This window comes from Ambystoma mexicanum, chromosome 3p, assembly GCF_040938575.1.
Source record: "Ambystoma mexicanum isolate Mex_15411 chromosome 3p, UKY_AmexF1_1, whole genome shotgun sequence".
NCBI lineage: Eukaryota > Metazoa > Chordata > Amphibia > Caudata > Ambystomatidae > Ambystoma > Ambystoma mexicanum.
The window spans coordinates 787,893,663-787,911,583 of NC_090925.1; the positions used below are offsets into that span (position 1 = coordinate 787,893,663).

The 17,921-nt window shown below is 44.5% G+C and overlaps 1 protein-coding gene across 1 annotated transcript in view; it reads left to right on the plus strand.

Moving 5' to 3' along the window:
- Positions 1-17,921, plus strand: part of TTC5 (tetratricopeptide repeat domain 5) — a 216,970-nt gene that overhangs the window by 62,445 nt on the left and 136,604 nt on the right. The gene's annotated exons all lie outside the window — the stretch shown is intronic.

Below are 17,921 nucleotides of genomic sequence, written 5' to 3' on the forward strand. Positions count from 1 at the left end.
CTGGTAAAGAGCAGGATTACGTTATTCTTTGGCGCGTTCTCCCTCTTGGTGTAAAACGCATCCTGTGCACCTTTGACCGATTCAAAATAACAACCATCTGTAAAAAGACATCTAAGCTTGGCTTTGTTTGATTCACTGTACATCTCTTCTTCTCAGAATCCTCCTAATGTGTACAACGTGAGCTTTGTTGTATACTTGCATGTAACAAGTTAAAATACAATAGCATCCAATCTTCATTCCTTCTGCTCTTCCTTCCTTCTGTTTCATTCCTTTTGTTCTCCAAATTTCCATCCAACCTTTGACCCGCTTATCCCCCTTTTCGTCTTTTAGTCCGAGTTGTCCTTCCTTTTTACAGATACATGCTCTCCTTCTAATTATACACCTTAACATTGTATAAAAACACACACTAAGCATGTAAGCTTCTGATGGTTTCTGCTTGCCTAATATGATACAGAATTACACATCTTCAAATTCGAGTCCTATACAAAACACATATGGGCATCCCGTATTACAGACGAAGGGTGAAAATGCACATAGCAAACCCTTGCATACAACAATAAATCAATGTTTGTATCTGCAAATTCCCACCAGAATTCTAAAAACGCCTACATTAAAGTTGGAGCTCTTTATGTGGCTGATTTGAGGTAGTAATTTTCCCAGATGACACCATTTTGCAGAAGATGTGATGATAGCATGTAAACTCACAGTACTGGATCCAAAGTGGACAAGTAAGCCTATATGGCTTTTCATCTATATTTTGTTAACAAGTAGAACCAGCCAGGAGCCAAAATATTCACTGTGGTGTTTAAGGGCATTACTGTGTTTGTGTTTATTTTCCGGTAACTCCAATTACGAGATGTGTAATTCCGCTTCATTTTAGGTCAGCAGAAAGACTCAGATAATCACATTAACAGTGAAGCATTGTGAACAGTAAACTACCGTGGAAAGGCGGCGACCACTTTTGGCTGACAAGTTAACCTTCTTATCTTCAAGATCTACTGAGCAGTAGGCCTAATGAACCAAGCCTAAAAAAATCATTGGTCTACGTCTTGGGCTTACTTCAGTTTTTTTAACTTGCATCGCAGGAAACCTTTAGGCACAGTTAGGTTGTACGGAGAATAATATGGAATTACAATTATATGTGAAATTGAAATACTTCTATCTAAATCATAGCTTTGCAACTACTGTAGGGAGTTATGGGGATAATGCCCTTTCCATGGAGAAAATCCACCTGGTTCCTAACATAGCGCAACAATTCAAACTATTGACCTGTATCTCTTTGGCCTTTTGCAAAGCTTGGAATACAGCAAAGTTTCAAATACACATAATTTAAAAAAGACAATCTATTCATAAATATTCTAACACTTTAAAAAACCATCAAAATGTCATCAATTCTGTCTGATTAAGCAACTCACATTGAATAGCTGAATTGCTAAATGGATTTATCTAAATCAATCGTCCAGACCTGTGAAAAATTAATAAACAAGCACTCACACAATCAGACGTGAGTTTCCCACAGCCCGGGAAAAGATTTGCATGCAACTTCCAAAAGATTACTTTTGCAAAGAATTCCATTGATTGTATTATTTTATAATACATCCTCAATTCTCCGGGCAGAATGCAACTGGTGCATTTCCATTAAGTTTTGAAATGAATCCAAACCTTAAAACCCATTCAAATAAATACAATCCTACCTTTGGATTAAGCTTAAATCATAAGAACATGTTTAAATCCCAAAAATTCTGTCCTAACCTAGCACAGCACTGGTTTAATTTTTAGAAATCCATGGTTTCATTTAAGGTTACCTCAGACTACTTTCCTTTGTTGAATAGCGTTTTCGTAGCTGTGGAGAGGAATAATGACGACATGTAACCTCTCTATTGCTTGTCGCGTCTCCTTTAATTCTTTTTGACCCCCTCATCTCATATCTAGTCTGCATCGTGTCTGTTATTGTGGCAATAAGACCCGAGGCGGCGGGCCAATACCGCCCCAGGTAATGCCTCCGGGGTACTAATGGTATTTAGCTGCCGCGTTTGGAAACAGAAAAAAAAGGAGAAAAAAAATCGTAGTCCGTTTTCCCTTTCCATGGCAGCCATCGGGAGCGGACATGCTGGGAACAGAAGTGTTCCCAGCGCGTTCGCTCCCGAGAAAAAGAAAAAAGAAGGTAGGTGGAGTTGGGAGGGCGGAGAGGGGATAGTTTGCAGGGGAGGGGGGTGGAGGAAAAAAAAGGTACCAGAGTCCCCCGTGGGGGACAAACTCAGCCTCCAGCCTTGGGGAGGTTTGGAGCAGGGATTGCCCCGTTTCGAGCCTCCTCATTGGCTAAGGGGCTGCCACGCCCCCCGCCGGGAACAAAAGCAGACAGGTACGTGCGTCCACAGGAATACTGTGCGGTATGGCTCAGGAAAGACCCAATCCACGTGTAGTATTTCCCGTGGACAGCGCGTGCCGGGTACTAATTAAGGGTCTGGCGGTTTGTTGACAAAAACTTCAGTTACGTGACTTTTCATAAGGTAGTTACATAAAGTGTAAAAATACAGCCTTAAAACAGCAATCAAATTCCAGCCAGAAAGGTCACTATCAATCAAAAGCGATCATTAAATGCCACGTTTTGTGTTATTTGTAATCTGATGTGTATGTTGATCAATTTCTGTGGCCCATTGGTGCAAACAGCAATTGAATAGTGCAGTGTCTTTCCTACTTGTTACATTGAGCCAGTACAGAAAATAGTTAAGGGTGGCAATGTAGTAGTTATACAATAACCCGAATGGTAGCGGGTAAGGAGATGAAAACAGTAAATGTGGACAGCACAAGGCCGATCGTAAGTTAATATTCAGTAAATGCAGTATTTATAAATGCAGTCAGGTCATAGTGTTTGGAGACCCTAGTAGGGAGAAGCCCTGATGGCACTATAACTCTTGAGCCCCCTGCTCGGAGAGAAGGTAGTTAATGAGATTGACTTTGAAGCTAGACATTGTTGGAATGTCCTTTTAATTTCTGGACTTAAGCGTTGCGTTAATGAGGCAGCACATGGTGTACTGGGGGGGTTGTTGGGTTGTGGAGGGCTTGCATGCGCAGAGTGTGAGAGGATGAGTAGTGAGAAGTGCATTCAGCCAGGTGGGTGGGGACTTGAAGATGGATCGATGTAAAGGAATTTAAGTAGTGAGTGATTTTGCATGGTGAGCCATCCCGCGTGAAGTCTTTGCACAAAGGTGAGCGAGGATCACTGCAGGTTATGGAAGGTGAAGATGGGCAGTTAGTGATGTGAAAGGACACCTCAGGGATGTTGGAGAGGAATGAGAATATTTGTATCATCAGCATACAGCTGATTTGAGAAGCCAAAAGATGACTTTTCAGAGAGTGGCTGGGATCATTTGTGAGATCCCTTACATTAGGATGGTAGTGGAGGAAATGGAGATTGAGCGATATCCGGGTTTAACAAAGGTGCTTTGCAAGTCAAGATGTGAGAGAGTCTGGGGAATGGAGGATAAACTGTCATATGAGGAGAGAGATCGAAGAGATGAGGTTAAATAGCAGATGGTAGTGATGACCTGTAGCGTGTAAATGAGGGATATGGTTATGCTCAGATTTTGTGAAGTACCTACTTCAAAACACAGATGGGAGTGTGCACTGAGTTTGTTGTCTTCTAGTTATTCATTGATGTGGTTGAAGATTGCAAAAGTGCAATCAGCACAATTTTGGTATTCAACTGTCACTGGGAAAAGGATAAACCATGTCAGCCAACGTTACATGTTGGGTTCCGGAACATATACATCGAGAGACCTTCACAAAATTGTCACTGGCATAAGATGTGATCACGTCTATAGCATGTAGTTCCTTTCTCAGGATTAGGCCCTCACCATATACCAAAATACAACATCCATCTCAGGTCAGAACAATCGCAACAAAGAGTATTCTCCGATCTGGGGTGGTTTCGCTGTCATCAGAGGTCTTTTTCTGAATATTCTATAAATGGCATCCATACATTTCTATATCTCTCGTATTTTCCAATGCTTAATGCTGTGATTCGTTCCCAAATTCTTATCCACCGCATCTGGATAACTGGCCTTTCTGGATTCCTCCAATTGTGAGCAATAGTGATTTTGGCGGCTAACCGGTGGACCTTTAAAGTGACTAAAGGCCCAGACATGGGCAAAATGCCCTCCCCAGTATTTTCTCAAAGGTTTAACTTGAGGGTTCATCAGCAATTGGACACCTGTAATTTCTTTCATTTGCAGCAGTACCTACTTCCAAAAATGTTGCACCTTACTACATGTCCACAATATAGAAGCTGTCCAGCACCCTAAACCAACGATTGCGCCCGCCCTGCCCACTAGAAATAAAAGGGACATAACAAGAGACAAATTACTCCCTCTTATCCTCCCTACCCTCAACAAAGTCTCTGATGCATGCTCTGACCCCTCGATCTTAGCGGATACATATAACCACGTCATGCTCACTGCACTAAACACTATCGCCGCCATTAAACTTAGGAAATCCAAAATGTGTGCTCATCTCAACTTTTGGTTCACACCAGAGTTGAGAGCGCTCCGAAAAGAAAAACGCATTGCTGAAACCCGGTGGAAAAGCCATCCTCCTGATGCCCACAAGGACGGTCTCATCTTAGCTTCCATCAACTACAAAGAAGCTATCTTCCAAGCTAAAAACTATATTTTTAACAATCGTATTACGCAAGCGGATTCAAATACCAAAGAACTGTTTAAGATTCTGAAGGAACTTGAATCACCAGCGGCGACTCCTGATACTTGTACTAAAGATAGCAAATGGTGTGCGAACATACAGAAAGCACTCCTGGACAAAATTGCCACCCTCCAAACTAAAATCAAAGACCAGCAAAATTTCCTACAGAGGGACAAGCCTAAAAACATTCCCTCAAGTGCCATACCTCAGGCCATTCCCAACATTAAACCTTTCACATTCTCCCCACTCACTATTGCTGAAGTGGAATGGATCATCAACAGAATTAAACCATCCAACTGTCATGGTGACTCGTGCCCAGCCCCTATTATTAAGGACGCCGCTCACGATCTAGCCCCATTCATTACTGCTTTCATAAATTCATCCTTCAAAACAGGTCTTGTCCCGGACAACCTAAAGGACGCCTGGGTTATCCCTCTGCTCAAAAAACCTTCCGTGGACCCCAACATACCAACCAATTACTGGCCCATCACTACTGTCCCATTCTTGCTCAAAATATTAGATCGAGCTGCCTACCTTCAGATCCAGGACTATCTCGAGGTTAACAACCTCCTTGGTCTGAGATAATCTGGTTTCTGCCCCAAGCATGGGACGGAAACTGCCCTTATTGACCTCAAAACAAAGATTGAGGTACTGAAAGACAATGGGAAACTAGCCCTACTATTACTACTAGATCTTTCGGCTGCTTTTGATTTGGTCAATCACCAAATCCTTTGCCAGCACCTCATGTCTGCCACCATTTCTGAAACTCTGCCACTGCCTGGATCAGATCTTTCTTAAGCAACAGATCTATGCGGGTTTTCTCCCCATCAGCATCCGGGGATCCTGCTCCCATGTACTGCGCCATTCCTTAAGGCTCTTGTGCGTCACCTACACTCTATAATGTGTTCACTAAACAATTATTTGAAGTTCTTGACTATCTGGGTGTCTCATACACTAATTATGCTGACGACACCCAGGTACTCCTCCCCATCACGGGTGATTATGCAGTCAACACAAAATCCTTGAACAAAGTCTACATGGTCATTCAGGCATGGATGGCGCAACACGAACTTTGCCTCAATGATGACAAGACGGAACTCCTCATTCTGGGTTCCTATCAACGTCTTAACAAACTCGATCATAACCTTCAAGTCATTCATCATTGATGGCAACATCATCAACGTTTCAAAGGATACCAAAACCTTAGGAATCTATCTTGACTCCCCACTATCTTTGTGCAGACAAACAAATGCTGTTAGGTAAGCATCCGCCTATACATGCAAACTTATCACTGCATGTAGACCATTCCTGACCACTCCCAATTGCATCACCTTGGCCAGAACACTCGTCATGTCCAAGATAGACGACTGCAGAGCCCTCTATTTAGCGACCAGTCAATCCAACCTTAACAAACTGCAAGTCATCCAGAACAATGCCATCAGAGAGGCATTAAACATTCCAAGAGACCACCACATCTCCAACCATAGAAGTAATCGACACTGTCTTCCCGTTAAACACAGAATCTCACTGTAATCTCTTGCCTTGACTCACAAATGCCTGTCCAATCAGGCTCCCACTTCGTTAGCCAACTGTCTCACACCTCTGCCCGCCCCATGAGAGCGGCCCAAACCCATAGTTTGGCCCCTCCCAGATTCAAACTATAAAAAGCTGGCCGTGTGAGCTTCCCCGTCCTGGCCTCCAAGCTCTGGAATTCTCTCCCCAACGTTATTAGAGCTGAGCCATCCTTCCAACTATTCAAGAATAAAACCCAATGATGGCTCTCTGCACAAAACATTTGAGATACTTGTCGCTCTATCACCAACACTACCTTGCTGCTATTCACTCTGCACCCTGTCACGGAGTTAGTGTTCTTAATGCCTGTATGATTCATTGTATATGGCTCCTGCACCTAATTTATTGCTATCATATTGTCTTTGCTAGCCTCCCACACTTGCGTGACTTTAGTTTTTAAGCTAGCTATTTGTCTCTCCTGACTGTACATGCTGACGGCATATTACTCTGTACTTACTATTGTCATACTGTAGTCTTACTAGCATGTTGATTGTAAGCTTGTTGTGCTATGCACTGCTGTCTCTTGTGTATAACTGTAACCCTGCTCTCTTAAGATTATGCGCCCAGATGCCTTTGGGCCTGGTGCGCTTTACAAATAAATAAAATACAAATACAAAACGGGTGCATCAGTGAGGCAAACTCAGCACCTCTCCAACAGTTGAGAGAATGTCACATTCATCTTATGCAGCCTCTGCGGGGTCAACTACCACCTATTGCTGATCCTCCCCACACATTCCCTATAAGTCGCACACCTCGAGGAGCCATGGGTACGAGTCCAAGACTGCACATTCGAGAACTTTGGAAAAATTAGCAAGAGAGAGAGAGTTGGGTCGATAGTTGGCTGTGTTCTGCGGCCGCCAGTGTTTTTCTTCAAAATGTGTATGACTATGAAAACCTTGAAACAGGCTAGGAAGACAGCAGAAGTAAGGGAAAGCAGAGGTAAGAGCATGTCCAAGGTGCCAGCTCCTTAACTGCTTGTGGTGCAAGGGGCTCAGCAGGCGCACAGGAGTGGCTTGCAGCCCTGATTATAGTAGTCGGCTCAACGATGGTGCTGGGTGGGAAGTCTGATAGAGAGGTGAGGTTGCGGGGTTGTGGTGGAGAGAAGTAAGGGGCAGGGGGTTGACTAGGGCAAACCGGGTGTCCCATATGTTAGTGAACTTGGATGCAAAGTTGCTGGCAAAGCCATCAGTTTAGCATGAAGAGGAGACATAGCACTCAAGGGTTGGGGGGGGGGCAAGGATGCACATCATGCATAGCATCTGAGGATGAGAGAAGACGGGGTTAGTGTAGTAGTGGACTTCACTGAGTCCACAGCAGTAATGAGAGCAAGTAGTAATTCCTTATAAAAAGCAAGGAGCGATGGAGAGCAGGTTTTGTGGCGCAGGTGGAGGTGCAATGTTGCTGCCAGTTGTATGGCTTGGGAGATCCATAGATGAGGGTGTGCGTGAGAGGAAATGTTGGAGCAAGTAGGGTAATAGTGCCCAAACGTAGATATCTGTGCCGAAGTGAACACCAGAAGTGCCAATTTAACAAAGTTGCCAAAAGGTGGAGCGAGTACTAGAAGAGAAGTTGTGACTTGTTTTGGGTATGGTGCCATAGTGAGGCTTAAATTCACATTTTATGATTTTAGAAGGAAAGGAAGGGTGGTGGAGGGACAGATACTGTAAAATGTATACTAAGTGATTGATCGGTGAGAGATTGGTGAACAGAGGGAGCCGAAGAATTGAGTAAAGAAGATGCGATTGAGGAAGTTTCCACAATTGTGGGTCAGCAGGCAATGGAGTGCAATGAGAGAATGGTCAAGAGAGTGGGGTCTATATGGAGGTTGGGGCCCTGAGCCATTTTACAGAGGTTAACGTCCCCCATTAGTAGGACTCGGGCTTCAGTTGGACGAGACTCAAGGAGGAAGTTGAGAACAAGATGTTCTTGAGGGTTCCAGTGGGCAAGTAGAAGAGAACAATAGAAAAAGGGGTGTCCGCAGCTTCAGCTATGCAACTCTGACCATCTAGGCTTCCCCCTCTTGTGTCCGTCTCGCAGCCTGCATTGCCCTAGACTCTAGAGTTCCCTGGGGTGGTCTGCTTGCATCCTGATTCTCCTGCAGGACCCCCCATGACTGCCTCCCCGCATTCAGGATTCCCTGCTGGTCTCCTTGCTGTTTGTCTCCTCCCTTCTTATACACTTGCAACCACTTGAAAGGTTGCAGGTGTGCGTCCCAAATTGGAATTGCCTGGTGATTATTAGTAAAGCAGTTGGGACATGCCTGACCTTTACAATAATCTGCAAGCCTCATCCGCGTCTCCGCACTTGAGTGTTGAAATAACTTACTAGTGTTCACTACTCTTAGTTGCCTCTTCTTCGTCCCAGTACCATAGTGGGTTCAATGATGGAAAATCTGGGAAGATGTGTTACAATAGCCCATAAAGGCCAGGGGGCGGGGGGTGGGGTTGGGCTGGTCTTCATAAAGAAAATGGGATACTATGTCTCGCATGTGGATATCCTCTCCCCAATCCCCAAGCACCCTCCCCCAGGTGATCCTCCCTCGCTTCTCCACCCCGAGGGTCAAGATCCAAAAGCAAATGCCTTTCCCTGGCCACTTGAGAAGAGGATCGAAGGGGAGTAGGTGTGAGGATACCCTCAGGTTTCTCACAATGTTGGAATTGAAATAATATTATGCCTCCTATCGCAGTAATTGAATGTGTATTGGCCTACGCCAAGTTGTCTAAAATATCATGTAAATGGACTCCGCGGCAAGGTCTTGACCTTAACGAAAAGTAATGTAAGTCGCCATCTTGGATTTAGCCGCCATTTTAGGTTCCCTTGTAATGTGGAAGTCACCTTGAACATCAAAATGGAGGCTGAATGACATTCTGAGTGAGATTCTGGCCGTTGTGACCTCCGCACACACGAATAAATTAATATGCCTGCAGGCCACTTGTCGGGGTCGCGAACTGAGACCTTGTCCTATCACTGACCTATGTGTAAATTAACAACTGTATCAGCGGAACTGATCAAAATGCATACATTATAGGATTGACCTGGCAAGGAACCCTAGGCCTGATCCCAAGAATGGTTAACCCGCGAGGGGGTTGGCCAAGGGCTGGATAAAGGATATAAAAGCCCAAGTATTCCGAATGTACGGTCTCTCTACTAATGCATCGAACCCTCGTTGAAGTTTGTTACGTTACTCTGAGAGCCGAATAGCTATCCGTTTGTCAATTGACTTTGGTAACTGTTGTAGCTTTTAATAAAGCACTTGTATGTCCTTTGTAACCTGTGTTGGTGTGTTTCTTTTGGGCTTCTCAGCCTCATATCAATTTTTATGTTTTCACAGTTGGCGCGCGAATAGGGACCCTCAAGATTGATGCCGGATCATTGAAGGTTGACGCAGACTATCGAACTGGGATCGGACGGTGTGATTTTGCGGGCCCGACCGAACGAGACGCGATACCTCGGCAGCGCTGCACGATCCGATTTTTGGACGATAGTCGTGTGGTCTGACACGGCATCTTGACGAGGGTCCATTTTTGAGGCGGGCAGATTTGTCGAAACCACCAAACACAAGGTAAAATTCGTTAGGTAAGTTCTTTGATAAACCGTACGGTCCTCCTTAGGTTTGGTCAGGTGCAGTCGTGACCCGGCTCTTATTTTAACCCTGACAATTTGAATTTGGCGTATTGTATCTGCAGACACAATTATTGACCAGGTAACACCAATTTTTTGTGAAATGCCTGGGAAATTGTCTAGCTGCTTTAGGGATCTGTTCCGCAGCGATCGACAATCTTTGGAATTTAGCCGCCCGGCACCACAGGAGGGGTCGCCGGCATGTACTATGTACTGTAAGTATGGCATTGGTAGTATAGTATTTAATGATATTTGGCACAGACAGACCAGACATGCCTCCGAATTTCAGTGGCCAATCAATGGCAGTTTTGAGATCTCCCGTATTGAATACCTAGAATCGGTCTTGCTAAAAAAGAAGGCTAGACCTGCAGCCTTTGATGTTTTACAGAATTGGAAAAAAGAAGCGTTACAGCAGCTTAAAAGTAGGGATAAACATGCACGCCATCATAAAACAAATGCCGAAAAAGCGTTGTTATATGATAAAGAAAAACATTCAGCATCAGTTAAAAATATGTATAGGGCTTTTTCACTTGGAATCCAGAAAATTTACCCCTCTAAAGATTTTCATGTTTCCGAAGAATTTATTGAAAAATTGCAGGCCTGGTGCCTCTGCGCCACCTCCGTATGATCCTTTCTTGGGCGCTCTGCCCATTCCTGCTGTTGTTCCTGCTGTTATTCCTGTTCCCCCTGTACAACCTATTGCTCCTATTCCCCTAGTCGTTGTCCCTCCACCTATCGCACCGCCCCTTCCTTCTGCGCCGATAGTTGCACCTTTATTAAATTTACCTGCACCTCCGCTCCCGAGTGGTCCTGTATTGACTGAAGTTGATCAAGGTGCAGGATCAAAGATCGTCACTCGTAATACTGTTTCTGCAGATAAGAAACAGGAATTGTTTGCATGGGCTGAGCACTGTATGGAGAAAGGTGATCAAACTGATGTTTTTCCCACATTATCTAATTTGAACAGTTTTCCCGAGAAAAATGTTTTTATCGAAGGTTTGGGGACTCATTTATGTGTGATGTGGGGTAGATTACAACATTCGGATCTTCCACAAGGGGTGAGAGATCTAAATGCTTTGGCACTTTCGAGGGACACAGAGCAGAAAGTATATGGTCATGTTGGAAGATTGTTTGAGTATAGGAAGGACTTTGAAAAGTCACGAGATGAGGATGACGAAGACGATAGTATGTATGTACAGAAACGGTTCCTTCCGTGTCGTAGATCGGCACCTGAGGAAGTACGAATTTGTACCAAAGATGCGATTCGATGGATCTCGGATTCATCGATTCCGCCAGATGAAGTATATGACACGTATAGTCAGTATACAGTAGAAATGCAAAGAAAGGCAATTCAGGTAATGGTACAGTACCTGCAAGAAGTATGTGTAAGAAAGAAGGTTAGTTGCCCCATAGAATTGTTGGGGATTTGTAAAAGGGCTTTTTCGCCCGACACTTCTTCGGCTGCCTTAGCGCTCGACCTAGCTCTGTTGCTTAGTAAGCGGCCGGAGGTACCTATATCTCAGTTGCCTATGAGAGAGGTTCCTCCGACCTTTGTCCCAAAGGTTGAGATTCCCGCCAACGCTGGGACTGGTGCACCCGCTGTGGATATCCCTGCACATTATGTATCGCAATTCGTTCACGTCCCGTTTTCACGACAGGAAGTAACACTATTAGACAATCAGTTCCCGATATCAGGAAAAACCCGACGGGGTTTTACAAAGAGATAGAGTCCGTCTTGCAGTCCTCTGTGTTCACCTTAAGTGATATTGACTTGCTATTCTCTGTACTCCTACCCGTAGATGTATGGAAGCAGGTTCGGACAATAGACGATGTGCCAGGGTTGGGAGATACATGGGCTAATATGATTAGGATTGATGGGGAAAGGCTAGCAGGTGAGAAACCACCACAGGTAATACTTACTTTGCCTGATAGAATTGTCGCGAAATTAAAAACTATAATTCCAGAGAAAAGAATTATTTGGGACAAGCTTACGGCCTGTGTTCAAGGGAAAACTGAAGGCGCCACCGAATTCTTTAACATATTCGAGCAGGTATTTTCTGACTTCAGTGGGCAGGATTTGGGTACAGAGTCTGGAAAAAGGTTGTTTGTGGACAAATTTGTATGTGGATTGTTGCCCGACATCCAGTCACAGATTATGTCCTCTGAGAGCGCTTGGCAGGCAAAATCTCAATCTGAAGTTTTGCACATGGCTCAGTATTATGAGAACCGTGTTAATAATGAGAAGGAGAAAATAGAAAAGAGGAAAGGAGATTTGAAAACCAAAGTATTATTACAACAAATTGTTAGAAACCCCAGAGGAGGCACGACACAGACTAGAGGTCAGTATCTCCCAAAAGGAAATGCTCCTTTGGGTCCTGTGAATATTAATCAATGTGCTTATTGCCGCCAGGAAGGTCATTGGCGAGCACAGTGCCCCGTCCTTCGACAAAGGTCAAACAGTGCGTTTGGTAGTATGGGTAGACGACCCAGGGGCCGCCCTGGAGCAGGGGGCCCTGATAGAGGTCAGTTTTTGCAAGATCCTCAGCAACCTTTTTCACGGGAAAATCAGACCTCGAGTGTGGACTCGAGGAACATATTTGATCACCCTTCTGCTGCCTACCTTTCTGAAGAGCTTCCTTCCGACGATACTCTATTTCATTAGGACTGCCCGAAGCAGGGTTTGGAACCTTCACCTATTCCCGTTAATCAGAAAGGTCCCTACGTTGAATTATTAGTAGGGAATAGGAAACACCAGTATTTGATAGACACTGGAGCACAGAAGTGCTCCATTGATCATTTTCGGGTTCCAAACATTCCACTGTCAGGGCAAACAAATGTTTCCGTAGGGTTTTCTGGTATACCAATTGTCTGTCCGGTTTCTTCACCGGTGTCTGTTTCTTTGGGTCCCTTTACGGACCATTGCCCTTTTCTTCTCACTTCGAACTGTGGAGAGAATTTGCTGGGGTTGAATTTGTTAAAGAAATTGAATGCAGTAATTCATTGTTCCTCTGATGGAGTACGGCTGACGGTTTCACCACAGCAACTTCCTAATTCTCAGTTTCTAATTCGACCTTTACCTCCTGAGTTTAGCATTGTTCCGGAATGTTTATGGGCGGGTGACGACAATGATGTCGGGGTACTACAGATTGAGCCCGTTAAAATAGTTTTGAAACATGGAGTTAAACTACCACGCATTCCGCAGTATAAAATATCAGTTGAGGGCGAGCGTGCTTTGAAATGCATTGTCTCCGATTTTGTGCATCGTGGGGTGATCGAGGAGATTACAGGTAGTTTGTGTAACAGTCCGATCTTGCCTGTATATAAGAAAGGCAACAATGCAATCCCATACCGGTTCATAATTGATCTTCGTGCTATTAACAGAGTTGTCGCCCCACAATTTCCAATCGTGCCTGATGTGACGACGATATTGACAATGATCCCTGCTACGGCTACGCACTTCAGCGTTGTGGATCTAAAAAATGCTTTCTTTAGCATTCCTATACATAAGGAAAGTAGATATTTGTTTGCGTTCACCTTGGGGGGATGCTCATTTACATTCACTAGGGCACCTCAAGGGTATACTGAAAGTCCAAGCATCTATAGTAGAGCTTTGAAAGAGCAGCTCGACACCCTTGAGTTGCCACCTACTTGTACACTGCTTCAATATGTTGATGATTTGCTTTTGGCTGCAGACTCTGAAAGTGCTTGTAAGGAAGGCACTATACTGTTGCTTGTTCATCTAGCAAAAAATGGTCATAAAGCTTCGCTCAAAACATTTCAATATTGTTGTCAGGAGGTCGCCTATTTAGGGTACCTCCTGTCAAAGGAGGGGAGAAGATTGACACCTGAAAGAATAAAACACATTTCTGGCATGTCTGTTCCAAATACACAGAAGGAGGTCAGAGCCTTAATAGGTATGGCTTATTACTGTAGGTGTGGATCCCGAACTTTTCGCTAGTGATAAAACCGATGTTGGCTTTGACGAAGAAGGGCATTTCTCTGCCACTGCCATGGAAATCGGAACATCAACGATCATTTGAGCTTCTCAAAACCGCGTTATGCTCTGCACCGGTTCTGGGTACTCCAAATTATGACAAGGCCTTTGCGTTGTTTGTGCATGAATGTTATGGATGTGCTTTGGCTGTGTTAACACAGGAACACAGAGGGAAGAATAGGCCGTGCGGCTACTACTCCTCCGCCCTTGATCCTGTCGCATGCGCTTTGCCAAGATGTTTGCAAGCTGTCGCTGCTGCTGCCGCGTCTGTAAAACAGAGTGAGGGAATGGTCCTAGGCCATGATTTGATTTTGATGGTACCTCACTCTGTAGATATCCTATTGAACAAAACCCAAATGCAACACCTCACCTCTGCACGGTTAACAAGGTATGAATTAATTCTGTTTGCTCCTCACATTCAAATTAAGAGGTGTTGTGTTCTTAATCCGGCTGAACTCTTACCTTTCCCGCAAAACACTGTTTGCGGTGACGAAGAATTACATGACTGTCTGTATACCACTGAACAAGAAACGAAGGGAAGGATAGATCTTATAGATACTCCTTTGGACAATGCAGAAGGGGAGCTGTTTTGTGATGGCTCCTGCTTCAAACTTTCAGATGGTACATCTACAGCTGCTTACACAGTTACTACATTGAGTAAAGTTGTTGAAACTAAGAGAATTTCGCATAACTCCGCGCAGGCCGCAGAGATTATAGCATTGACCCGAGCTTGTGAACTCTGCGAAGGGCGTATAGTAAATATATATACTGATAGCCAGTACGCCTTTGGGGTGGCTCACAACTTTGGGAGGCTCTGGTCGGAAAGAGGGTTCCTGACCTCACATGGGACCAAGATTCAGCATGGCCCCTTGATAGTGCAATTGCTCTCGGCACTCTCGCTCCCTAGGCAGTTAGCGATCATGAAATGTGCAGCACATCGTAAGGTCATAGATGATGTGGGAAAAGGGAACGCCTTTGCGGACCTGATAGCCAGGCAAACGGCTACAGACCTTAGCACAGACATGTATGCACTAAGGGAAACAAAAGATGCCTATGTAATGGATGAAGGTATTGGGTCTGTGCGGGATATTCAAACTGATGCTACAGTAGAAGAATCTAAAAGGTGGGCCGAAGGAATGGGGAAACTAGATGATGATGGGTGTTGGGTGGATACATCTGAAGGAAAATGGTTGCTCCCTGATTCATATGTACTGGCAATGGTTACGATGGCACACGGTCCTACACATGTGTGTGCTCAGCAGATCACGAAAATGTTAGAACAAGTTTGGGTGAATAACAAGATTCTGGAGACTGCAAAACGCCATGTTCGGAACTGCATGATCTGCTTACAGCACAATGTGGGTAAGGGGACAGTAACTCCAAGGGGAAGCTTTGGGCCCCCTTCTGTTCCCTTCGAGGTCATTCACTTTGATTTTATTGAGATGGAACGGTGTAACAATCTGAAATATGTAATTATTTGTGCCTTCAGTAAATGGGTCGAGGCTTTCCCCGTTAAAGATGCTACCGCCATGACCACTGCAAAGATTATGGTAAAAGAATTCTTTCCTCGATTTGGGCTCCCAAGGGTAATTTGGTCGGACAATGGTCCTCATTTTGTTGCAGCAGTAATTTTGCAGATATGCACAGCATTACATATTGAGAAACGATTTCACTCAGCTAGACATCCTCAAAGTGCTAGGTTGGTGGAAAGAAATAATGGTATCTTAAAGAATAAGCTTGCAAAAACATGTGCCGATACCAAACTGAAATGGCCAGATGCCTTACCTATTGTATTATTGGCTATGCGTACCACACCTCAAACTAAGACTGGGCTTTCTCCATTTGAGGTAGTGATGGGGAGACCTGCTAACATTTGGGGTCTCCCAAAACCTAAAACCCTGAGAGAGGTGGAAAATGTATTGCTTGTAGACTACTGTAACCAGTTAACTAAAAACCTGTATTTCATTTATCACCAGGTGTATTCGGCTTTACCTGTACGGTTCACGGGCCCAGGACACGATATACAGCCTGGAAGTTGGGTCCTAGTGAAGGCCTACGAAAGGTCTTCCTGTCTCGCTCCTCGTTGGAAGGGACCCTACCAGGTGCTGTTGGTCACCCAGACAGCAGTGCGGGGAAGAAACACTGGATCCACGCGACGCATGTCAAGAAACTTCCTCACCCAACGCCACACGTTACAGAAGAAGCAGATCCCCTCGCTGATGCTACAGTCCCTGATCTTGGAGTAGCAAACAGCGCTGTGAGTGCGTCGGAGAATTTCTCTGAGCCAGTGGAGCTTGGGGAACAGTCCATTTCGTCTCCACACTCTTTTGAAAAATCACTTCCGGAAAGCACTGTTTCAAGTTCTGCGACTTCCGTCGCCTCCGATACGTCGCTTCCCTCAGGAAGTGACGACACCTTGTTTTCGGATCAAACAATCTTGGGTACCACCAGGTACAACCTTCGACGAAGAAAATAGAACTACGGCACAGGTTTTTCCGTGCATTTGGGAAAGAGAAGTGATTGAAAGTTTTCTTTTGTATAAGAAAGTTTCTGTTGAACAACAGGAAGAAAAGGGATTCTGCTGGCTAGGGTTGGGAAGGACTAAGAAATTGCGCGACCGTAGCGTCGCCAGCAACGAACATTGGGGTCGGCAATTGAGGAACTACAATGCCTGCCACCTCCACTGCTGCTCCCCGCACTGGACTTGTGAATAAGGGGGTGACCAACTTGGACAATGAACAATGTGCCTGGGCCCCGAAAACGTATTGCTGTGTTTTGATAACGATAATTGTTATTTTTGCAATTACTTCTGTAGGACTTTGGTTCTTTGAAGAAATCTATCCTCTAAAACCTCTACTACCGACCGAGATTGTACCAACTGCTTTGACTCCCTCTGTACACCTTCACACTCTGTCCCCTAGAGACTCCAAACATAGACAAAAGTATCATAATAACATTCTAATGATAGTAATGAATGCAAGGCATGCCATTTTTAATAAGAGTAATTGTTGGATTTGCACTCATTTACCGCAACATGGGAACAAGGGACTAGGCGGGTTATTTTGGGGATCCTGCTATTCCTTTGTTGCTGTTTTTAATGTCTTCCGAGTATATGTGGAATGCTAGGGGGATGTTGTGTCCAAGCAGTGAGCACAATAGGGCATAGAATATATGCCCCAGATACAGCATCCAAAGAGTTTGTGTTACAAGAGGTTCTGATGAACGACCTAATGGCTATAGATATTACAGACAATGATTCGGGATGTATGGATGACAATACATGGAGTTATTTGCAAAAGTATTAGAAATGATATTAGCACTTGGCATAGGCCAAAAGGAGGGTCTGTTGGAATTGAAATAATATTATGCCTCCTATAGCAGTAATTGAATGTGTATTGGCCTACGCCAAGTTGTCTAAAATATCATGTAAATAGACTCCGCGGCAAGGTCTTGACCTTAACGAAAAGTAATGTAAGTCGCCATCTTGGATTTAGCCGCCATTTTAGGTTCTCTTGTAATGTGGAAGTCACCCTGAACATCAAAATGGAGGCTGAATGACATTCTGAGTGAGATTCTGGCCGTTGTGACCTCCGCACACACAAATAAATTAATATGCCTGCAGGCCACTTGGGGTCGCGAACTGAGACCTTGTCCTATCACTGACCTATGTGTAAATGAACAACTGTATCAGCGGAACTGATCAAAATGCATACATTATAGGATTGACCTGGCAAGGAACCCTAGGCCTGATCCCAAGAATGGTTAACCCGCGAGGGGGTTGGCCAAGGGCTGGATAAAGGATATAAAAGCTCAAGTATTCCGAATGTACGGTCTCTCTACTAATGCATCGAACCCTCGTTGAAGTTCTTTACGTTACTCTGAGAGCCGAATAGCTATCCGTTTGTCAATTGACTTTGGTAACTGTTGTAGCTTTTAATAAAGCACTTGTATGTCCTTTGTAACCTGTGTTGGTGTGTTTCTTTTGGGCTTCCGAGCCTCATATCAATTTTTATGTTTTCACAACAAGACACAGTGT